Here is a 22,879-nt window from a genome sequence, read left to right as displayed (position 1 = left end):
TTTCCTGCAGGCACAGTACGTCTCACTATTCTGATTGGCATAGTTGCGATATTACATCCTCTTTATTCTTGGTAATTCCCTCGACGTTCAGGCTGACGATTGTCAGGGTTGGCCCTGAAGGGGACCTGTTTTTGTTTCTGGCTTTTGATTGCATTGGTCTCCGGTGGTGGAAGGTTTGGCCGTTGTCGGATTGGGCAACGTTTCGGCCGGTGTGGCCGTGCGGTTCTAAGCGCGTCAGTTTGGAACCGCGTGACCGCTACGGTCGCAGGTTCGAATCCTGCCTCGGGCATGGATGTGTGTGATGTCCTTAGGTTAGTTAGGTTTAAGTAGTTCTAAGTTCTAGGGGACTGATGACCTCATTAGTTAAGTCCCATAGTGCTCAGAACCATTTGAACCATTTTTTTGGGCAACGTTTCCGGGGAGCGCCGGCATTTTACTTTCTTCTATGTATCATGTAAGTAAAATGCACAAGTGGAGGCACCTTCCGTGCTCCCCTTCGGCGATGGAAGTCGACATAACCGAAACAAGTCAAGAGTAAATTTAAATACATCCAACTGACGGCAAAAAAATGCTTTTGTTGAAATATCTTACAGACGTAGCTTGTTACCTATACAAATTGCTAATTTCATCCAGTCTGTATCCATATAAAGTAACCTGCCATTGTCAAAGTTTGGCTTCACAAACTAGTAGTGGAATTGACAAAAGTGGAATTTGGAGCGGTACAGCATACGTACCGATATAGAGAGGCTCCGTGTATTGCACTGAAACCTTTATCATCTCCACAGTGACTAGTCCTTCCTTGAAGATGGTGGCCCACTTGAAATTTGATCTGGGGATATAACCCCTTGCGCCATGCCAATTGCCCTACTATGTGAATGTCGCTACATACCGATACGAAGTCGGAAGGTGCGAGGGGTTTGTCAGAACAACCGACCATTAGGCAGGGAGCGGAGAGTAGTCGGGATGCTGGGTTGGCTAAGTCCAAGCGGCGTTACCGGTTGCGGTGATCCTGAACATTTGGCGAATCGCTGTCCTGAGCTGCGTAACGCGTGTGCGGCCAGCTGAAGCCAGAATCGTGCGGGTGCGCTGAAATTTAAATCTTCTGTTAAACGCTGTATTCATAATATAGCTTCTGTCAATTCGTTTCTACCCTAAATCATGAATCGATGTGTGCCTTAATTCATTCAGTCAGTAGCGTTTCATTCATTGATGGTGATTGGTACAGGGTGTTTCAAAAATGACCGGTATATTTGAAACGGCAATAAAAACTAAACGAGCAGCGATAGAAATACACCGTTTGTTGCAATATGCTTGGGACAACAGTACATTTTCAGGCAGACAAACTTTCGAAATTACAGTTGTTACAATTTTCAACAACAGATGGCGCTGCGGTCTGGGAAACTCTATAGTACGATATTTTCGACATGTCCACCATGCGTAGCAATAATATGGCGTAGTCTCTGAATGAAATTACCCGAAACCTTTGACAACGTGTCTGGCGGAATGGCTTCACATGCAGATGAGATGTACTGCTTCAGCTGTTCAATTGTTTCTGGATTCTGGCGGTACACCTGGTCTTTCAAGTGTCCCCACAGAAAGAAGTCACAGGGGTTCATGTCTGGCGAATAGGGAGGCCAATCCACGCCGCCTCCTGTATGTTTCGGATAGCCCAAAGCAATCACACGATCATCGAAATATTCATTCAGGAAATTAATGACGTCGGCCGTGCGATGTGGCCGGGCACCATCTTGCATAAACCACGAGCTGTTCGCAGTGTCGTCTAAGGCAGTTTGTACCGCCACAAATTCACGAAGAATGTCCAGATAGCGTGATGCAGCAATCGTTTCGGATCTGAAAAATGGGCCAATGATTCCTTTGGAAGAAATGGCGGCCCAGGCCAGTACTTTTTGAGGATGCAGGGACGATGGGACTGCCACATGGGGCTTTTCAGTTCCCCATATGCGCCAGTTCTGTTTATTGACGAAGCCGTCCAGGTAAAAATAAGCTTCGACAGTAAACCAAATGCTGCCCACATGCATATCGCCGTCATCAATCCTGTGCACTATATCGTTAGCGAATGTCTCTCGTGCAGCAATGGTAGCGGCGCTGAGGGGTTGCCGCGTTTGGATTTTGTATGGATAGAGGTGTAAACTCGGGGCATGAGACGATACGTGGACGTTGGCGTCATTTGGACCGCAGCTGCAACACGGCGAACGGAAACCCAAGGCCGCTGTTGGATCACCTGCTGCACTAGCTGCGCGTTGCCCTCTGTGGTTGCCGTACGCGGTCGCCCTACCTTTCCAGCACGTTCATCCGTCACGTTCCCAGTCCGTTGAAATTTTTCAAACAGATCCTTTATTGTATGGCTTTTCGGTCCTTTGGTTACATTAAACCTCCGTTGAAAACTTCGTCTTGTTGCAACAACACTGTGTTCTAGGCGGTGGAATTCCAACACCAGAAAAATCCTCTGTTCTAAGGAATAAACCATGTTGTCTACAGCACACTTGCACGTTGTGAACAGCACACGCTTACAGCAGAAAGACGACGTACAGAATGGCGCACCCACAGACTGCGTTGTCTTCTATATCTTTCACATCACTTACAGCGCCATCTGTTGTTGAAAATTGTAACTACTGTAATTTCGAAAGTTTGTCCGCCTGAAAATGTACTGTTGTCCCAAGCATATTGCAACAAACGGTGTATTTCTATCGCTGCTCGTTTAGTTTTTATTGCCGTTTCAAATGTACCGGTCATTTTTGAAACACCCTGTATATTCGCTGTCGCAGCATTTGTTAAGTTACCTAGTCTACAACCGGCTTTGCACGGATTTGATACTGCCAGTGGGCAGTTGTTGCCTCTGGTTGGTCGCTGTAAAGCGAGTATTTTTGTACAATGGTTTTCTTGGCCCTTTCAGATCACCATTGTCAAGCAGCTTTGCGTTAAGGTACTTTTCGGCTGCGATTGGATTCATCGTACTAGTGATCTTTAATTATGTGGATAGGACGTTTTCTCTTAAATTTTATCCTGAAAAGAACTTCAAATTGTGCCAGTTTATTCCGGTCACAGGGACCTGCGCCGCTACTTTGCATGATTGTAACTTCAAGTATGTCACCGTGGTTATTCTGAGGCTATGGCGATCCTGCGCCTTCTGGGCGGTTTCCCGGATATCTTAACCGATAAATCAGGTGTTACCGACAGGATACATTATAGGATCCGCCTTCCTGACGATGTTCCGGTGCGTAAGCCCCCTTACAGGTTGTCACCATCCAAACAGAAAATCTTGCGGCAGCTGGTGGAGCAGATGCTCCGATGGGGTTATTAGGCCATCTACCTCTCCTTACATGCCTCTCCCCTGTTTTTAGTACTGAAGCGTCAGGGATCTGGGTATCGACTGCTGGATGATTATAGACTATTGCGCTTGTTTCTGTTTCATTCTCGATCTTAATAAAGCTTAATACTAGATCCCACTGACTGGAGATCTAGACATATGACGGCATTTCGTACGGATTGGAATTTATTCGATTTTAACCGTGTACCATTTAGCTCCTTAACCGGGGCTGCTTTTCTCTCCAGACTTTTGTGTAATGTTTCTGGAGATCTAAAATTTAAATCAGTTTATCCTTACATAGATGACATGGTATTTTACAGTGCTACCTTAGAACAACATTTACAACACCTGGAGGAGGATTTGAACTGCTTTTGTGCTGCTGGTCTTACTGTGACGCCTTCCAGAATTAATTTAGCAAGGAAAGAGATTTCTTTCCTTGATCATTTGGTTTCTGCTGGCAGGATCCGAGCAGATCAGCAGAGGATCAAGGACTTACAGAAATTTCCTCGTCCTGAGACGAAGGAAGCTGTGTCGCGGTGCATTGCGACGGCGAATTTCTTTCGGAAGATCGTTCCTAATTTTGCCCAAATAGTGCGCCCTTGAACCGGTTACGTAAGAAGAATCAGACCTTTGAATGGGGAGAGTCGCATCAGTAAACATTTGAGGCCATTAAAACGGCCTTGACTAACCCTATAGTGTTAGCTATTCGGCCGGCCGAAGTGGCCGTGCGGTTAAAGGCGCTGCAGTCTGGAACCGCAGGACCGCTACGGTCGCAGGTTCGAATCCTGCCTCGGGCATGGATGTTTGTGATGTCCTTAGGTTAGTTAGGTTTAACTAGTTCTAAGTTCTAGGGGACTAATGACCTCAGCAGTTGAGTCCCATAGTGCTCAGAGCCATTTGAACCATTTGTTAGCTATTCCCGACTTCACTTGTCCGTTTGTAGTGCAGACAGACGCATCAAATTCGAGTATTATCGCTGCAGTGCTCTTGCAGGAAAAGCAGGGAGAACGTAGACCACTTGCAAACGCTTCGAGGTCCCTTTCGGCACCAGAACTGAAGTATTCTGTTCACGAGTGTGAGGCCCTGGCGGTAATAGTCACGCTCAAAAAACTTTTCTACCTCGAGCAGCGGGAATTTTGCCTTGAAACTGACAACCAAGCCTTAAGTTTGGTCCTGGCCAGGCCCAGAGAGGTTGGGCGAACTGCCCGGTGAGCCCTGCGAATTTCTGCGTTTCGCTTTACCATCAGGCATAATAGGGGAATCGACAACACCGTGGTGGACGCAATGAGTCGAATGTTCGATTAGGAATGTAATCACCACAGTGAGGAAGAGGAAATAGAGGAATGTGTTAACCGAGGTCCCAGAGTTATTTAATAATTGGGAACCCAAACAAGACCAAGACCTTTGCATAAAGATATACAGCATTTGATGAGGGAGTGCCGTGAAAGCAAAATTTCTAAACGTAATTTTAACACTCGTAGCCCTACGATCTTCAAGATAGCACTATCCTATGGATAGGCTCATTGTCTGCTGTGCACTCGTAACGGCAACGGGTATACATCCTCGTCATGGTTGGTGCCTTCTCCCAATTTTTCTAGTTAATACCCAGTAGTGGAGTGACCATTGAGTTACACTTCGTCATTTGTCGGGATATTTTACCCTCCCTGTACCATTGTCAGTGGCAATGCTCCTACCTTCCACTCACAACAGTTTAAAGATTCTGCTTCGACAATGCAATAACTCACTCCATAATTATACCATACCATCCGCAACTTCATTTGCGAAGCGACTGAACCGCAATCTCAAGTCAGCCTTAATTATTTTCCATTCTTATTCACGCTAAAAGTGCGACTCTTCAGTACCATGGCTTAATTTGGCGTTTAATTCGGTCTCCATGAAGCCTTTAACACCACAACCGCTTCCTTGATGTTTGGTCATCGCCTCAGTTCCCTCTTGGCCAACCTGTGAACAGTTAATGACCTGCTCCCTGAGAAAGTGAGACCTGGCTTGATTCAGGAGAACTGGAGACCAACGCCAAGAAGTATTAGTATCGCACGTCACAGGCAGTCAGGGCCAAAGCGAGTTTAAGCTGCAGGTTGGTAATACGGTTTTTGCTGCTAGGGGTCAAGGTAAGGCCCCAGTTTTTGATAAATTGACACCCTGCTTTTTAGGACCTTGTGAGGTTATCCAGGTTCTTATTTCAGTCACACTACTGCTACGTAACATGGATGCTGGAAAGGTTTAGCCGCGCGGGATTAGCCGAGCGGTCTCAGGCGCTGCAGTCATGGACTGTGCGGCTGGTCCCGGCGGAGGTTCGAGTCCTCCCTCGGGCATGGGTGTGTGTATTTGTCCTTAGGATAATTTAGGTTAAGTAGTGTGTAAGCTTAGGGACTGATGACCTTAGCAGTTAAGTCCCACAAAGTTTCACACACATTTGAACATTTGGAAAGGTTTCAAGAATACATGTCTCCAGGTCAGCGGACGGGGCCGAATTTTCTGTTCCTTGTTTGACAAAAACTGGCGGTCGTACCGTGTTGAGGTTTTTTGTAGGGGAGGATGAGCCGTGGATCTCGATTCGATACATCGCTGGCGAGTTGGTTCGCGATCCTCGCATGCAGAATTGGCTGGGTGGTGGAAAGTCCGAGAGAGGGCGTGATTGGCACATCGGCAACGAGTGAGGCCGCGTGATATAGAGGGGGCGCCGCGCTGGTAAGAGGAGAGGCAGTTAGGAAATTGGAGTGGATGCGGCGAGTGGCGTGTGCGCAGCCGGGAGGAGGGGCTGTGGCCCGGTCGGTGGGGCCGCCGCCTTCATCTAGTTGTGAGTGGTATTTGGACGCCGATTTCGCCGCTGGGAGAAGCTGATTTCCATCCAGAACTCCTCGGGAACCCACGTGGAAAATTTCAGTTTCTGAAACTGTGTGAGACATTTCGTCAGTTAAGTGGATGTTCACATGTAAAGGACAACGCCCTGAGCTGTTTTGAAGTTCTAGTGGAGCTTACGGACAAGAATTCTACATTTTGAGACGTAATAAGTCGCCGCTTAACACAGCCAATGCTCCGAAGCAGTACAATATGTGACTCTCAAAATGTTATATAGTTATGACTGTTAGACTGATCGCTGTGCCATTATGCGCTTAATATTCTACCATGAGTTTGGTGGCGGTTATTGATGTTTCAGGAACAATATTATTTGCCTGATTTATGGTTGTGGTTCTTGTGGCTCAAATTTGAAGCCATTGCTAATGTGTACAGATACTATTTGCGGGCCACTGCCTTACGGGGATTTTGTTTGGCCCTCATTTGTAATCGTTCATCCTTGTTTCTACAATATGTTGATTTAGAGTTTTAGTCTGTTGTAGTTCAGTCTATCCGTGGGTCTGTGTCCCCCTCCCTCCCAACAGTTGACGGGTGAGAGCTTAGAGCAGGTGTCCGTTGCCCCGATCGGCCACAGGTCTGGCGCCGCTCTCTTAGCGCGCGACCAACCGACTGACGTGCTGGAGTCAGCGAAGGCCGAGCCTTCTCATGTAAGTCTGCTCACGGCTCGAGGCCGGAGCAGTAAAACAGTAACTTTACTGTATGATCTTACCTTCTTAAACACATCTGTCTTTATCCTGTTGGCTGTTAATATTTAAATTCGGAGCTTACTTCGCACTGACCTGTTGATGTTTAATTAAACATTTGTTGAGCGTCGTGGGGAGTTTTGTTTTTAAATATCCTGTAACCTTCACTGCTATCAGTTAAAACTCAGAGAGCGCGATGGCGCATGTTTCTTAATTACAGTTGTTAATTGGAAGGTTATGAAGAGCTTGGTAAGTGCCACGCGCTCATTTTTCTAAATTGCAAATATTATTCAAATTGTTTTGAAAAGATAAATAGTTATGACAGACAGTTTAGTAAGCCCTAGGCGTAAAATTTTTTATATCTAATACTTACTGAAATTCTTAAATAACGAGTGTTGCGACGTATTTTTCTTAACAAGGAATAGTTTACTGTGTATTCATCATTTCATTCGAGTATATCATACAGGAAGAAATTTACTTAATTGTTCCATGCAACCACTGCTTACTTATGACACACCCTGTAGAAAGTACTGTGGACGGAAAAAGATAGGTATTCAATGTGACAGCATAATTCAGCTAATTTCTTGTGGTTAGCAATCGGTAAAAATCAGTAAACAATGGCCCATTTGAGTGTGCGATCTTTCATGAACAAAACCGTTGTCCTTGAGCACTTAATCTTCATCCAATCCGAACACGTCCCCCTCCCTCCCCCCCCCCCCACCCCACCCCCACGCGTCACCACCGCAAACTGTTCAGCATACATTGGATTTTCAGAAACTGCTACATTACAGCGATCCGTCAGTCAGTTAGCTTCATCAAAAACTTTAACGACGAATAACATTGAAGACAGGAGTTGCCATACTGGGTATAGCTTCAGAGGTCGCAACGTTATACGTGACGAGGTAGCTACAGCTACTTTGATCACAGAGAATATCAACAGTAAAAGCGAGCGCAAAATAAACTGTCACACGTGCAGAGTCTAAGAAGCCCAAATATTTTGAGCCAATATGTGGGCTGAAGAATTTCCTCTTATATTTAAGGATACAAATAATTTTAGAAGCATTCTTGCAGGCGAAAGTGCTTGAACCGCTCTTCAATTTGCGGACTTATAGTGAGTTTTGAAACGTGGGGCGTAATTTCCGCACGTGTAACAGACGGCGCGGGGCCAGAAAAGGTACCTTGCATAATGATACAATGACACGAGTTATTCAAGCCATTTGCACCTCCCACGTCTAGCAGAACCGCTACTCCCGTACTACTTTAAATTTTTAAATAACCGCAATGTTAAGTTACGACTGGAGTTCAGGGTGCATCGTGCACTACTCTCAATCGCTTACCCTTCCCCCTTTCCATTCACATTGGACGCTAGGGAGGAGCAATTGTCTAAAAGTCTCAGTATAAGCTTGATTTTTGCGACATGGTGATTTCGTGACATATATGTGGCCGACAGCAACAAATTGCCGTCTCTTCATGGAACAGGCGGTTCGAAATTTCAACACTAACTTTAGAGATTACCACCGATATTAGACTTTCTCACATTTTGCAATAGCTAAACACGTTCGTTTTGTACATAAGAATACAGTTGAAGATAAAATGACACAAACGCTTTGTCACTGACTCATCAAATCTGCCTCACACGTGTCACAGAATAATTCCTCCCATTTTTGCTTAAATATTGAATCATGTTCCGCAAGCCACGTAACGTAGGATGCTGGAGAATACATGTACTCTAGTATAATTTCCAACATCCTCTCCATTTTGTTTCATTCATCAATGTTCGCGGCAGTAATGGCATCCTTGGTAGAGGCTCGAATTTCTCTAACTTGACTGGCCCGATCATTTTGTGAGGTATGTCTAGGAGAAGGAATATTCTTCGAATGCAAGACGAAATTTTAAGCGTAAGTCTTCATGTGAAGTACATCTATCTTGTATCCTTTTCCACTGGAGTGGGATATCGGATCACATGTTGCATGTCGGTACTTTACAAGACAACGTAGAAGTTCGATCCATTGTTGAGCAACCATGTTTCCCTTGAACGACTTAGGGGATCACGGTCGTTATCCCTTTAACAAGAATAATATGAAACTTTACTTCTAAAATAGTCGAACATAGTAAGTTATCAAACAAAATGGCTCTAAGCACTATGGGACTTAACATCTGAGGTCATCAGTCCCCTAGACTTAGAACTACTTAAACCTAACAACCTAAGGACATCACACACACCCATGCCCCAGGCAGGATTCGAACCTGCGGCCGTAGTAGCAGCGCGGTTCCGGACTGAAGCGCCTAGAATCGCTCGGCCGCAGTAGGTGATCCATATGGTAACAAATGGATCTCATTAATGCGTCACACCGATGGAAGAAAGCGAAAAAAGTTAAACACTATTGTCGAAACCGTGAACAGCTATTACGTAGACAGTTTGAGCACTCCTTCCTACAAATTTCACCAGCCAGTTTACGTCAGTTAACCCATGCATCTAGTTTTCTTTCTTCTTTTTTTCACATGGACAGAAATTTCAATATATTTCTGATTTCTGATGGAATTTGCCAGCAGCATCCCGGCTATTCTGAGTGTACCTACTGCGTCAAACAAGAAACGTGCGCCTCGTTCCTAGTTCCGTGAATAGAGCCGTCTGTGTGCTGGAAACAGAACCGGCACGTGTAAATCGCTTTCTGATGGTCCTCGATATTACTCGGAGCGTGCGTAATGCCCCGTCCGCACTGTCTCCGCTTGCGTCGAACCTATGAACCAGTGATAAGCGAAGCAGAAGCAGCCTTTAATCGTAGTCTCCAGACTCATTCGCAAAGCAATGGTCTGTGAAAATGTAGTACTCTTCGCGTAATTAAAAATGCAACCTCTGCAAGTGAGAAACGAGCAGCTATCTTGACCCTTTGTTTCAGTGGACCTACCATAAATACAATTCGTGTCATGAAAATAAGTTGATAGAAAATAACATTTCTAATAACAGGTTTGAAATGTCAGTGTTGCAGTCGACTGGCTCTGCCCGAGTTTTTCTGGGAAGGATTTGGTTGGGGGGGGGGGAGGCTCAGATTCGGCTGTTCTGCTAGTAAACCATCAGTACAGCTCTGGACACATGCTAAAGCACGAAAAATTTTTATTTAAAATCGACTGCTTGGAACCCTACATATAGACATTATGAATTCATTTGTATAACAAACCTCTGTTATGAAAAACCTCAAGTACACGGATGCAATAATTTGTTATATGTAAAATTTGTCTGATTCTGTGCCCCTGTTGCAGAAGCCCAATGTGTACATGGAAGTACAATATTTGTTGAACATTATGAAAACATTAGTACCCGCACAGCCATAGAAAATAGTTAATGTAATCAACATAATTATAGAAACCGCTGTACACATACTGCACAGTAATCACTTGAACTATTACCATCAGCTGTAGCTGCAGCCATTTCATATCCATTGCACCTGTCTGCATCCACGTTTTCTTGCACTTTTTGTATAGCGACCTACACACCATGCATTAAACCACCGCCTCCGTCTTTCCAAATCTCTTGGAAATCAGTGAAGTAAGTCTGTAGTTTATAATACCGTCCGTCATGTCCAGCGCACATCCATGTAACTTTCGTTACAGTCATAGCTGCGTCTACCACTCCAGTCTGTTCCCTGATCCATCACCTGCCTACTTAGCGGAAGTCGTCAACACCCATCTGTGTAGTGGTGCTCGATTCAGAAGTAGTTAGTTCGAATCCGCGTGGTGAAAAAATGTTCATCACTAGCATTCGTCTGGCGAAAAGCCTGATTAGGCCGAATTATGCTATGGAATTTCTTTGAGAAAGAAATTCGATCAAATATTCATCACATTTCTTTGACAAGGATCTTTGACGTGGCACAGAAAGGAGTATTGCACTTTGATCAAAAATTTCGACATAGCTCCTTCATAACGGTCGACGAGAACTTGTTAATATACTCTGTTTTTTCACGTACTGAAATAAACAGGATTTTTACATTCTTTTACATTAGCTATTTATTCTTATAAAAGGCATTTTGTGCGTTATCCTTGCTTCTATGCCTTGCGTGTACCCATGAGGTTATTCTTCCCCGGCTGTAACATTTAGTCCTTCTTTATATGCATATCACATATTCTATTGCATTTAGCACAGAACTTAATTCCTGTTCATTTCAGCTGCCACTGTTGCAGGGATTGGACTGTGCTAATTTTTCTGTCTTTGACAAACAACATTTCCTTAATTTCCCTTTCAATGAACAAATAAGCATCAGCGCTGACAATGAAATTGCCTTACGTCTTTCCTAGTCTTGACTTCCTTACACAAATCTGTCAGGATTTCCATCTCCATGACTAAAAAGAAAAAACATTTTATTTCATTCTGCATTATAAAATGTCTTTCCATATTTGTAGAGCCACAATAGGCCCCGATAAAGGAGATCCACTGCATTCTGAATGTGCTTCTGCACTCCATACACACAACACACAACCGTTTCGCAATGTGTTTGCTTCATACATGCTGCTTGCCGAAGTTTCAGAAAAACGATGGGAGTTGCCCGACTCAGTGTCTTTGATTAAACCAGATAGGTCAGATTTCTCGTTGCAGTAAACAGATCCCTTTCTTTGATCAAATCTAAGCCGTGGCGCCAGATCTGATCAGAAGCCCACATTTGATAAGAGTTCCCTATTACACTACGTCAAATACGAATATACTTCCAAACTTTGCACCAATGCTCTGGGTTGAATTCAAAACCTATCTGCAGTCTCTCACGGAGTGAAAACATGTGACACTGTTGATTGCAATCCGTCAATCGGACGGGGACGTTACGCTCGGCGGTTCCCTTTTCGAGAGGAGCAGGCTATACAGGGAGTATAAAAACAAGCGCCAGATATTCTTACAGGCAGCACTGGTCAAAAAGAAGTAACGTTCGTACAGTGACATGTCCAGTAACCAACTACTATTGAGATATGGGGTAATCCATCTTCTCATTTTCATCTGTGTGTTTACATGCAAGCAGACGCGATGCTGCACGTCATTACCACGCATCTTGATATATCCTTGGCAGTTAATCAAGCACCCTGTTAAACACACCTGGCTCCATTCGGAGTGCGCCACATGCATTTGTCACACGTTCATGTATCGTCTGCACATTGTCGACGGCGTGGACGTACAGCTACGCTTTCAAATGTCCCCACAGCCAGAGATCCAAGTGAACGTGTTCATGCTATCAAAGGTCCACTGCCATTCCATTGCCCATGAACGGTTGCGGTGAGATATTGTCGCACGGGCCATAGAAAACGGGGTGGTGACCCGTCATCTACATGGCACGTCCATTATCTTTCTGCAATGGTAAAGTCCTTCAGTAGCACTGGTGATTCGTCGCGCAGAAATCGGTGCAGCTCCTGTTAACATTTTCGGTAAACTGTATGACCCTGTCAGTCCGACATCGGCAGTTACTACCCATGCAATCCTGATACCTGACCTCCATGACTGCTCGAGGTTTTGTGTCTGTCAACGCTTGTGTACTGTTGTAATTCACTGTGCTCTCTCTGCATATCTCCTGCTTCATTTGCAAACAAAATACAGCACGTGGTCTAAGAATCATCAGTGGACCATATTTCAACAGGTACTGATTTCCGGACAAAACATTATAGCAACTTTTCTTCTACTTTGACATGTAGCACCAGGTAATTTTTTAGAAACACTCTGTATGCCGGCGCCGAATTTCTTCTCCCTTCTCTCGCGGGATAACCAGAGCTGCAAGAATCTACCATGGACCAACAGAAAACATGAATTTCAAAGAGGATAAGGTGTCTCAATCGCCACGCACGTACCCAAAGTCAATCTACGGTACTGCCGCGACGGCAGCGCAAGAGTGGACAGGCGACTCAAGCAGCTCGTGACTAACGCGACTCGAATACGGATGTTACGTTGTTGCTAATGAGGTGGAGGCTGAAATGGAGCTGCTCCAATATCCAGCAGACGTACGTAGAATATCCGATATGGCGGCAGGACTCAGAAATGGGATTCATACCGGGGGCAACACCTGCCTTAAAATGGTTCAAATGGCTCTGAGCACTATGCGACTTAACTTCTGAGGTCATAAATCGCCTAGAACTTAGAACTAATTAAACCTAACTAACCTAAGGACATCACACACATCCATGCCCGAGGCAGGATTCGAACCTGCGACCGTAGCGGTCACGCGGTTCCAGACTGAAGCGGCTAGAACCGCACGGCCCCTGCGTTAAAAACAGTAAATGCCACTTGCAAATAAACGCGATTCATAACAAAAATGTTATTTATTATGCTACACATGGGTTACGTTTTAAAAAGATAATTGCGGTAGCAACAGATACTGGTTTCTTTTTTATTTATTTTTGTGTATTCCATTTTGATGACCGTGTAAGCATATACAGTAAGTAAAATAGAATAGACTTTTCAATCTGTTTTGATGTTGTTCTGCTAGAGATCATACTTTTCACTCATTAGCGTGGCATACTCTGTGTGACGGAATTTTCTTCAGTTCATGGTTTTCTTCTTCCATTTGTCATCTGTGTTATATGACATGTAAATTTTATATAAAATACTGTACATCTATACATTATGTAAGTATTGTTTGCAAAGAAATTGAAATTAACGTAAAATGCAAGGCGCAGGAAACGGAGCCAGTTGGACAGTGAGGGCAGAGAGAGAGAGAGAGAGAGAGAGAGAGAGTCTGCCTGCGTGGTGACAAGATGTGCGAAAGGCAAAAAATGTTATTTACTATAGCTTTAATAGTTACTGGTGTGGAAAATGGTGTAAAGCGAGAGCTGACTATCGAAGGCAGAGCTGAAACGTTTACAAGAAACTGCCAAATGGCGTGTTTATACCGTACTACGATGTGGAGTGTCCCCCAAATAAACAGTTCTGTCGATGGAAAATGTGGCGGGAATTCCTTTAGTTAGTAATCAATAAACAGTTGCCCATTTGCTTTAATATAAACTGAAAGTGCGATGATTATGAATGAAACGGATGTCTCTGAACATTTAATCTCCACTGTGCCCGACCATTCCCCCATAAAGTGGATTTTCACAAGCCGCTATATTACAACGACCCATCAACAATTTTAATTGCCAATAACGTAATATTGAATAGACAGGAGATTGCAGTGACGCGCGTCATGACGTGATCACAGAATGCATAAACAATAGATACGAGCCCAGAATAGTCACAAGTCCACTAAAGGTCTTGACTACATACATATTTTGTAGTAATCCTCAATCCGTTCGCCAACGGCCTTGCCGCAATGGTAACACCAGTTTCCATCAGCTCACAGAGGTTAAGCTCTGTCGAGCTTGACTGTCACTTGGATGGGTCTGCCAAGTGCTGTCGGCAAGCAGGTTGCACTCAGCCCTTGTGCGGCCAATTGATGAGCTACTTGAGAAGTAGCGGCTCCGCTCACGAAAACTGACAATGGCTGGGAGAGCAGTGTGCTCACCACATGCTCCTTCTCATCCGCATCCAGTGACGCTGAGGATGACACGACGGTCGGTCGGTACTATAGGGCCCTCCAAGGCCTGATCGGACGGAGAGTTTATCGTAAGTGTTTGAACGAATTTCCGGTGTTGGTTGGGTTGGGTTGTTTGTGGGAAGAGACCAAACAGCGAGGTCATCGGTCTCATCGGCTTTGGTAAGGAAGGGGAAGGAAATCGGCCGTGCCCTTTCAAAGAAACCATCCCAGCAACTGCCTGGAGTGATTTAGGGAAATCACGGAAAACGTAAATCAGGATGGCCGAACGCGGGATTGAATCGTCGTCCTCCCGAATGCGAGTCCAGTGTGCTACCATTGCGCCACCTCGCTCCGTTTTTCGGTGTTCATTGGTACAATAATGTATTTACGTAAATGTAACAGCTATCCAAGCACTTTTGCCTGCGAAAACGCTTCTATAAAGATTGTAAGGTGGCAGAATAAATGAAGGTCAGATTCGCACCTTACATGGTAGCTTTATACATCTCAACGGGAAGGTGAATATGACACCTTCCTTGATTCGGCGGTAATGAGCAAATTTGCCTAGCAGTATGTAATGCAAAAGGGATGACACTCAACTAACAGTAATTAACACACTGTTCCTATAATGCTTGTTTGAGCGAAAGGTGAAACAAGTAGCAAGAGGCGTTTTAGTTTGGAATTCAGAGGAACGAGGGCAGAGGCAAGGCTGCGCTACAGGGGTACCACGGAAACCACTTAAAGGGGTGCCCAGGAGGAAAGTCAATGACCGACCAGGTGACTCAGACGGGAAGAGTGAGTATAGTGGCCCATCTGAGGGAGGACAGGAAAGAAAGCTTTTATAAAACTGCGTTTCGGAATTCCAAATGGATACGAAACAAGACCAGTGATGCATTTTCGATCATGTGTCCAGCAAGTGGTACACACATGAGAGAGTCAATGTACGCATTTAGGCGTCTGGAACGGGCACAAAACGTCCGATTGGCGGAAACGCGCTAGGAAGGAGAAAAGAGCCGAAGTTTCTATGCAATTTAATGGTAGGGACCTTGTGATTGGTAGAGAGAGTTTCCACAAAATAAGAGGAACGCTCCTATTGGTCGAAAAAAGCTGTGACGTGAAGAACGAAAGAACCCAGGAGGCGAGACAGTTTGTCTATGAGTAAGACAAGACGGAAATTTTCGTGGACTCTTCTCTAAAATGGCGTCAAGTGCAGAACGGAGTGCATAACGCTCTGTTCGACGCAGAGGAGTGAATTGACCGACGGTGCTACTGTGCAAATTGTAAATAAAGGAAGTGTATTCTCGAGATGAAGAGTAAGAGAATGATGATGGTGCCAACAAAGGAGGTCGCAGCGATGGAATGTCAGCATTAGAATTGGCATTGCAGCACGTGAATCAACAGTAACACCAGATGAGGTTATGCTTCTAAGAAGATGGTAAGACTATGCTGCTAAGAACAGACGTTCTTCACAAAAACGAAAGCTGTTGGCTTTTTTCCCGAAAATAAAATATATAGAGAAGTAACAGTTGTAGAGCAGGTTATGTAATACCTGTGTCTTTACAGTAAACGTATGAACTTGGACTAGAACATGATTTCTGAAACAGACTCTAAGCAATCCACTGACTGATAAAATCGCTTTGATTACTGTAACAATATTGTGGACGTATTGTTGAGGACCTATTTTTAAACAAAGGATCTCTAAAAACTGAGGGTGTGTTAGATGCGTTTGGCCTTAGGAAGGTTTATGGCACCAGAGAGGAAGTTCCGATGTTGCCGTTGGTAGTAGAAGCAAGACTAAAGAAAACTCAAGACAAATTCATAGTATTTGTCGCCCTGGAAAAGCGTTCGGAATTCGAGGGAAGTAAGGTAAGCTATAGGGAGAGATGGGTAATATTCAAGATCGAGAGGGAATATTAAGAGAGGAAGACCAAGAACGAAGTGCTCAGATTAAAAAGAGGTGTAAGACAGGGGCTTAATCTTTCGGCCTTACTGTTTAAACTGTGGATTGAAGAAGCGATGAAGGAAATAAAAGAAAGGTTCACGAGTGGAATTAAAATTCAAGGTGAGACGATAAGGTACGCTGATGACATTTCTGTCATTAGTATAAGTGAAGGAGAATTACAGGGTCTGTTAAATGAAATGAACAATCTGATGAGTACAGAATATAGACTCAGAGTAAATCGAAGACGGAAGTAATGAGAAGTAAGAGAAATGAGGACAGCGAGAAACTTAACATCAGGATTGATGAAACTTCCTGGCAGATTAAAACTGTGTGCCGGACCGAGACTCAAACTCGGGACCTTTGCCTTTCGCGGGCAAGTGCTCTACCATCTGATATACCCAAGCACGACTCACGCCCCGTTCTCACAGCTTCACTTCTGCCAGTACCTCGTCTCCTATCTTCCAAACTTTACAGAAGCTCTCCTGAGAACCTTGCAGAACTAGCACTCCTGAAAGAAAGGAGAGCACTTGCCCGCGAAAGGCAAAGGTCCCCAGTTCGAGTCTCGGTCCGGCACACAGTTTTAACCTGCCAGCAAGTTTCATATCAGCGCACACTCCGCTGCAGAGCGAAAATCTCAATCAGGATTGATGTTCACGAAGTAGATGAAGTTAAGACATTCTTCTATCTAGGCAATAAAGTAACCCATGAGTACTTGAAAAGCACACTAGCACTGGCCAAGAGAAGTCTACTAGTACCAAACCTAGGCCTTAATTTGAGGAAGAAATTTTTCAGAATGTACGTTTGGAGCACAACATAGTATGGTATTGAAACATGGAATGTGGGAAAACCGAAACAGCAGGGAATCGAAGCATTTGAGATGTGGTGCTAAATACGAACATTGAAAATTAGGTGGTCTGATAAGGTAAGGAATGAGGATGTTCTGCGCAGAAGCATAGAGAAAAGGAATATATGTAAATCACTGATAAGAAGAAGGGAGGGGATGATATAATATCTGTTAAGATATCAGGAGATAATTTCCATGGTAATAAAAAAATATTTTAAAAAAAGGGTCTCTAAAATTGGAATTCTTCGCGTAAATCGAGTTTTCAAAATTCGAGTGGTAGTCGGTCCCTTTTACCTAGGATTAACTACGTTTCACTGTGGATGAGTAGCCACCCAGTCGGTTTGTGAAAAACGGTTTGCTAACGAGATGTCAGACCACATCAAGCGTGGCAGAGATAACGGCGAGGACGAAACTGTCAGAACTGGAGAGCGCCGGATCGGCCAGAGACGTAGCAGCGGCAGATTCCTACGGAATGCCCCGCGCCCGCTTCCTGCCGTACGTCCCCGCGATAACGCACGTCAACAGTGGCCCAGCCACGCCACGCTATCTGCTCGTCGACAGCGAGACGTCGCGCGCCTGTTTGTATTTCGTCAGCACCACGGCTCCAGCCGCTGGACGAGTGCTCGTAGGCTGTGCCGGTTCCGTCCGGTCAGCTGGACGCCTCCGCGGCCTGCCTCGTGTCTCTCGGCACGTCGCGTCGGCGCTGCAGGCCCACTAACTGATACGCGACCTCAAGAGCGCGGCCGCTGCATCTAACGACGCATGGCCCCGCTTTCCTCTCTGCCGTTTCGCGGCTGTTGTTGTTTTGCACCGGAAAGGAGCGGGCTGAGCCCGGGCTCCTGCGAAGAGCTCTTACGCAAGGCCATCGCCGCAGGAGGTGTGCACGAGATTTAGGGCACACCGGTCCAAATTCAGAAGGTGCCCTCCTGAGTCAGAACGCGGGCATACGCTGCACTTCAAATCAAATGGCTCTGAGCACTATGGGACTTAACATCGGAGGTCATCAGTTCCCTAGAACTTAGAACTACTTAAACCTAACTAACCTAAGGACATCACGCACATCCTTGCCTGATGCAGGATTCGAACCTGCGACCGTAGCAGTCGCACGGTTCCGGACTGAAGCGCCTAGAACTGCTCGGCCACCGCGACTGCCATACGCTGCACTCACATTGATTTCTGCGGTTATTTGATGCAGAGATACTCCTGTTAGCACTGACGACTCTACTCTGCATCATTAAGTGAAGGCCGGCGGCCACTACGTTGTCCGCGGTGAGAGCAATGCCTTGAGGCATTTCAATACGGTATTCTCGTCACACTCTTGATACTGTAGATCTTGAATTCCAGGAATTTCTCAACGATTTCGGAAATGGAATATCCTATGTGTCGATGTCCATGTGACTGTTTTAATTTGATAGCCCCCGTCCCATGGATCATTCGCAGAATTAATTATAAAGACTTGGAACAGTCATTTTACATTAACATTACACAGTCATCCGCTCAGGTGACAAAAATCCTGGGATAGAGATAAGTACATACACAGATGGCGATATTATCGCGTACAAACAGAGTAAAACGACAGTGCACTGTCATTTGTACTCAGGCGATTCATGCGAAAATATTTCCGATGTTATGGTCGCACGACGGGAATTTACAGACTTTGAATGCGTAATGGCAGTTGGATATAGACACACGGGATATTCCATTTCAGAAATCGGTAAGAAATTCAATATATGGAGATCCACAGTGTCAAGACTGTGCCGAGAATACCAGATTTCAGGCATTTCCTCTCACCGACGGCCTTCACTTAAACAATTCAGAGCAACGGGGTTGGAGTAGAGTTGTCAGTGTTAACAGAGGAACAGCACTGCTTCAAATAACCGCAGAAATCAATGTGGGACGTACGACGCACGTATCCGTTAGGACAGTGCAGAGAAATTCCGCGTTAATGGGCCATGGCAGCACACGGGCGATGCGAGTGCCTTTACTAACAGCACGACATCCCCTGCAGCGCCTCTCCTTGCCTTGTGACCATATCGCTTGGACCCTAGACGACTGGAAAAGCGTGGCCTAGGCGAATGAGTCCCGATTCCAGCTGTTAAGATCTGATGGTACGTTTGGAGTGTGACGCAGATCCCCGAAGTCATGGGCTCACGTTCCCAACAACGCACTGCGCGAGCTGGTATAAGCTCCATAATGGTGTGGGCTGTGCTTACATGGAATGGACTAGGCCATGTGGATGTTCACCTCTTCCCACGCCCGGGTTCCCGGGTTCGATTCCCGGCGGGGTCAGGGATTTTCTCTGCCTCGTGATGACTGGGTGTTGTGTGATGTCCTTAGGTTAGTTAGGTTTAAGTAGTTCTAAGTTCTAGGGGACTGATGACCATAGATGTTAAGTCCCATAGTGCTCAGAGCCATTTTTTGATGTTCGCCTACTTGGAAACCACTTGCAGCCAATCATGGACTTCATGTTCCCAAACAACGATGGAATTTTTATGGATGACAATACTCCATGTCACCGGGTCACCATTCTTTGAAGAACATTCTGTACAGTTCGAGCGAATAATTTGGCCACGCAGATCTCTCGACATGCATCCCATCGAAAGGTTACGGGGCGTAATCGACAGGTCAGTTCGTGCCTAAAATCCGGCACTGGCAACACGTTCGCAGTTATGGACGGCTATGGAGGCAGCGTAGTTCAGTATTTCTCCAGGTGACTTCCAACGACTTGTCCATGCCACTACGCCGAGCAAAAGGACGTGTGTTTCGAAATTAGGAGGTATCTTATGACTTTTGTTACTTCAGTGTGTGTAAATGTAGCTAATTGCTCGTCATTTACAAGTTTCTTTTTACGATTCAGCACCTAATCGATAAAAACGGAATTCTTATAGAATTGGATTGTTGTCCGTCCCTCTGTCGATCTGTCTGACGACTGCTAAGACCTCTTTTCCTCAGGAAGGGGTATACGTATCATGTTGAAATTTATGTGACATACTAAAATTTATGATTCCTTGGCCTCGTGAAACATTCAAGGTTGTTAGTGAATGATAGGGGTCTAACCGTGGTCTAGGGGCGCCGGCAAGGTAGCTCAGCGTGTTCGCTGTAATAAAAGAAACTGAGTTATCAATGACGAACAAGCGTCATGGGACGTCCGCCCCGAACAAACACAACGAACAACAACGAACAAAATTAGATCAACAAAAAAATGGGGGTAGCGTCTCATGAATAATCATAACCTCCTGAGTCCCGGGTTCGAACCCTGCAGCCGCTTAACTTCTGAATAAAAATCAGCATTGGAAAATAGGGGTTAGCTATAGGGAGACACGGATAATATACAACACGTAAAATACCCAAGAAGGAATAACAAGAGTGGAAGACCAAGAACGAATTGCTCGGATTAAGAACGCTGTAAGACAGGGGTGTAGTCTTGCGCTCCTACTGCTCAATCAGTTCATCGTAGAAACAATGATGTGAATATTATCTTAACAAGAATAATAAGATTGTTGTTTTGATAGCTGGTAGTGTAAGCTAACGTATATTTTCGTCATAGGAATTCGTAAACTTTGAACATTGGAATTCGACTGCGAAAATGAGTTGCGAAACCTGACTGCGAGGAACTAACTTGAAAGTGCCTATCTGCTTTCCTATCTGTTTAAACATTCGTACTAGAAGAAATATTGTCTGAAATCAACACTGTGAATCTTTAAATTTTTAATGTGATAAATTAGCCCTGAAGAAACTCAATGTTCTCTTTTTTTATTATTTTATTTTGGCGAACCTGTTTCACAGTGGAAACAACGTGACACTGTTCTTGCATTGAAAGCGCATCGCATTTTCTGAGTTACACCTGACAGACATGCACTTGGTACAATGCGCTCTCTTTTTTAAAGAAAGAAAAAACTTACCTGGTTCATAACAAATCTGAATAAGTAAAAATGATAACTCATATTATGGCATGGGCTATAGATGTTGACAATGACTTGAGATAAATTACAACATCAAATGCAATTAGTTAGAAAACTTCTGTATCAAAAAATTCTCTCTTTCCTTGTTCGACAAACATTAATACACAAAAAATTACGTTTCTTGAGAGGACAACCTAAGTAGTCTTTAACATCAAATAAGATCTTTTCAAAGATGCAACTCGTAAAATGACATTACGTATTCAACAGTTATTTCTATCCACAAAGTAAGATTGAAAATTGTTCCTGGTTGTTTACCTTTTCCTCTACTAAAGTCTCTGGACGCCTGAACGAAGAATGCGTAACTACAAGCTACCGCATTAAAGTCCTTTCAATGTGAATTCAGTTACGTTAAATTAAATCCTCTTCTATTACTCATCAAAATAAACAGAATAAAATGTTCTCCTCAAATTGCTTCAGTCTCTTTCCTCATCTCAGATAATCAGTAAACAAACATGTTCCACTTCCCAAGAATATAACTGCAGCCGTACCACTCGGTCTATGCCGTACTACTACTACTAATGACACGTCATTGCCGACTACTGTGCCTCCCCATCACACAATTAAAAGTGCGCATCATCTCCGCACACCTTGCAAGGCGGAGATGGTTCAAGTAAGCCTCCATGCGATACAGCATCTCTGACGGCACTGCGCACTTGTAATTTCAAATAATACATAGGCGCTTACGCGTTCATGACATACAAATACTAGTGAAATCCCCACGAAAGTATCTACAGCCCTCTATCACAAGAAAGTAAAAGAAACGTTCAGGAGTGGAACTAAAATTCAAATGAAAGGATATCAATGGTAAGATTCGCTGATGACTTTTCTATCCTCAGTAAAAGTAAAGAATAATTACAGGATATGTTGAATGGAATAAATTGTGTAATGAGTACACAATATTGATTGAGAATAAATCGAAGAAAGACGAAAGTAATGAGAAGATGCACAAATGAGAACAGCGAAAAACTTAATATCAGGATTGATGGTCAGGAAGTACATAAAGTTAAGAAATTCTTCTACCCTAGCAGCAAACTAACCCGTGTCGAACGGAGCAAGGAGGACATAAAAAGCTGACTAGCACTGACAAAAAGGGCATTCCTTGGGAAGGGATATCTACTAGTATCAAACATAGGCCTTAATGTGAGGAAGAAATTTCTACGTTTGGAGCACAGCATTTTATGGTAGTGCATGTATGTGGTGCCACAGAAGAATGTTGAAAATTAGGTGAACTGATAATGTAAGGAATGGCGAGATTCTGTGCGGAATCGGAGAGGAAAGGAATATGTGGAAAACACTGATCAGAAGAAGGCACGGAATGATAGGACATCTGTTAAAACATCAGGGGTATAGTAATAGAGGGAGCTGTAGGGGATAAAAACTATAGAGGAAGACAGAGACTGGAATACATCCAGCAAATAATTGATGACATAGGTTCCAATTGCTATTGTGAGGTGAAGAGAAAGGCACAGGTGATGAATTCGTGGCAGGTTGCATCAAACCAGTCAGAAGACTGAAGACTCAAAAATAAGGCGATGTGATCAAAAGATTCGGCCATGTATGTCACTTACTTTTCGATATTCCCAAAGTTCTCATCAAAGCCTACTAGACACTTTCGCCGGCCGGAGTGGCCGAGCGGTTCTAGGCGCTACAGTCTGGAACCGCGCGACCGCTACAGTCGCAGGTTCGAATCCTGCCTCAGGCATGGATATGTGTGATGTAATTAGGTTAGTTAGGTTTAAGTAGTTCTAAGTTCTAGGGGACTAATGAC

Source organism: Schistocerca piceifrons, chromosome 1, assembly GCF_021461385.2.
Source record: "Schistocerca piceifrons isolate TAMUIC-IGC-003096 chromosome 1, iqSchPice1.1, whole genome shotgun sequence".
NCBI classification, from domain to species: domain Eukaryota; kingdom Metazoa; phylum Arthropoda; class Insecta; order Orthoptera; family Acrididae; genus Schistocerca; species Schistocerca piceifrons.
Note: the sequence above shows the minus strand (reverse complement) of the source record.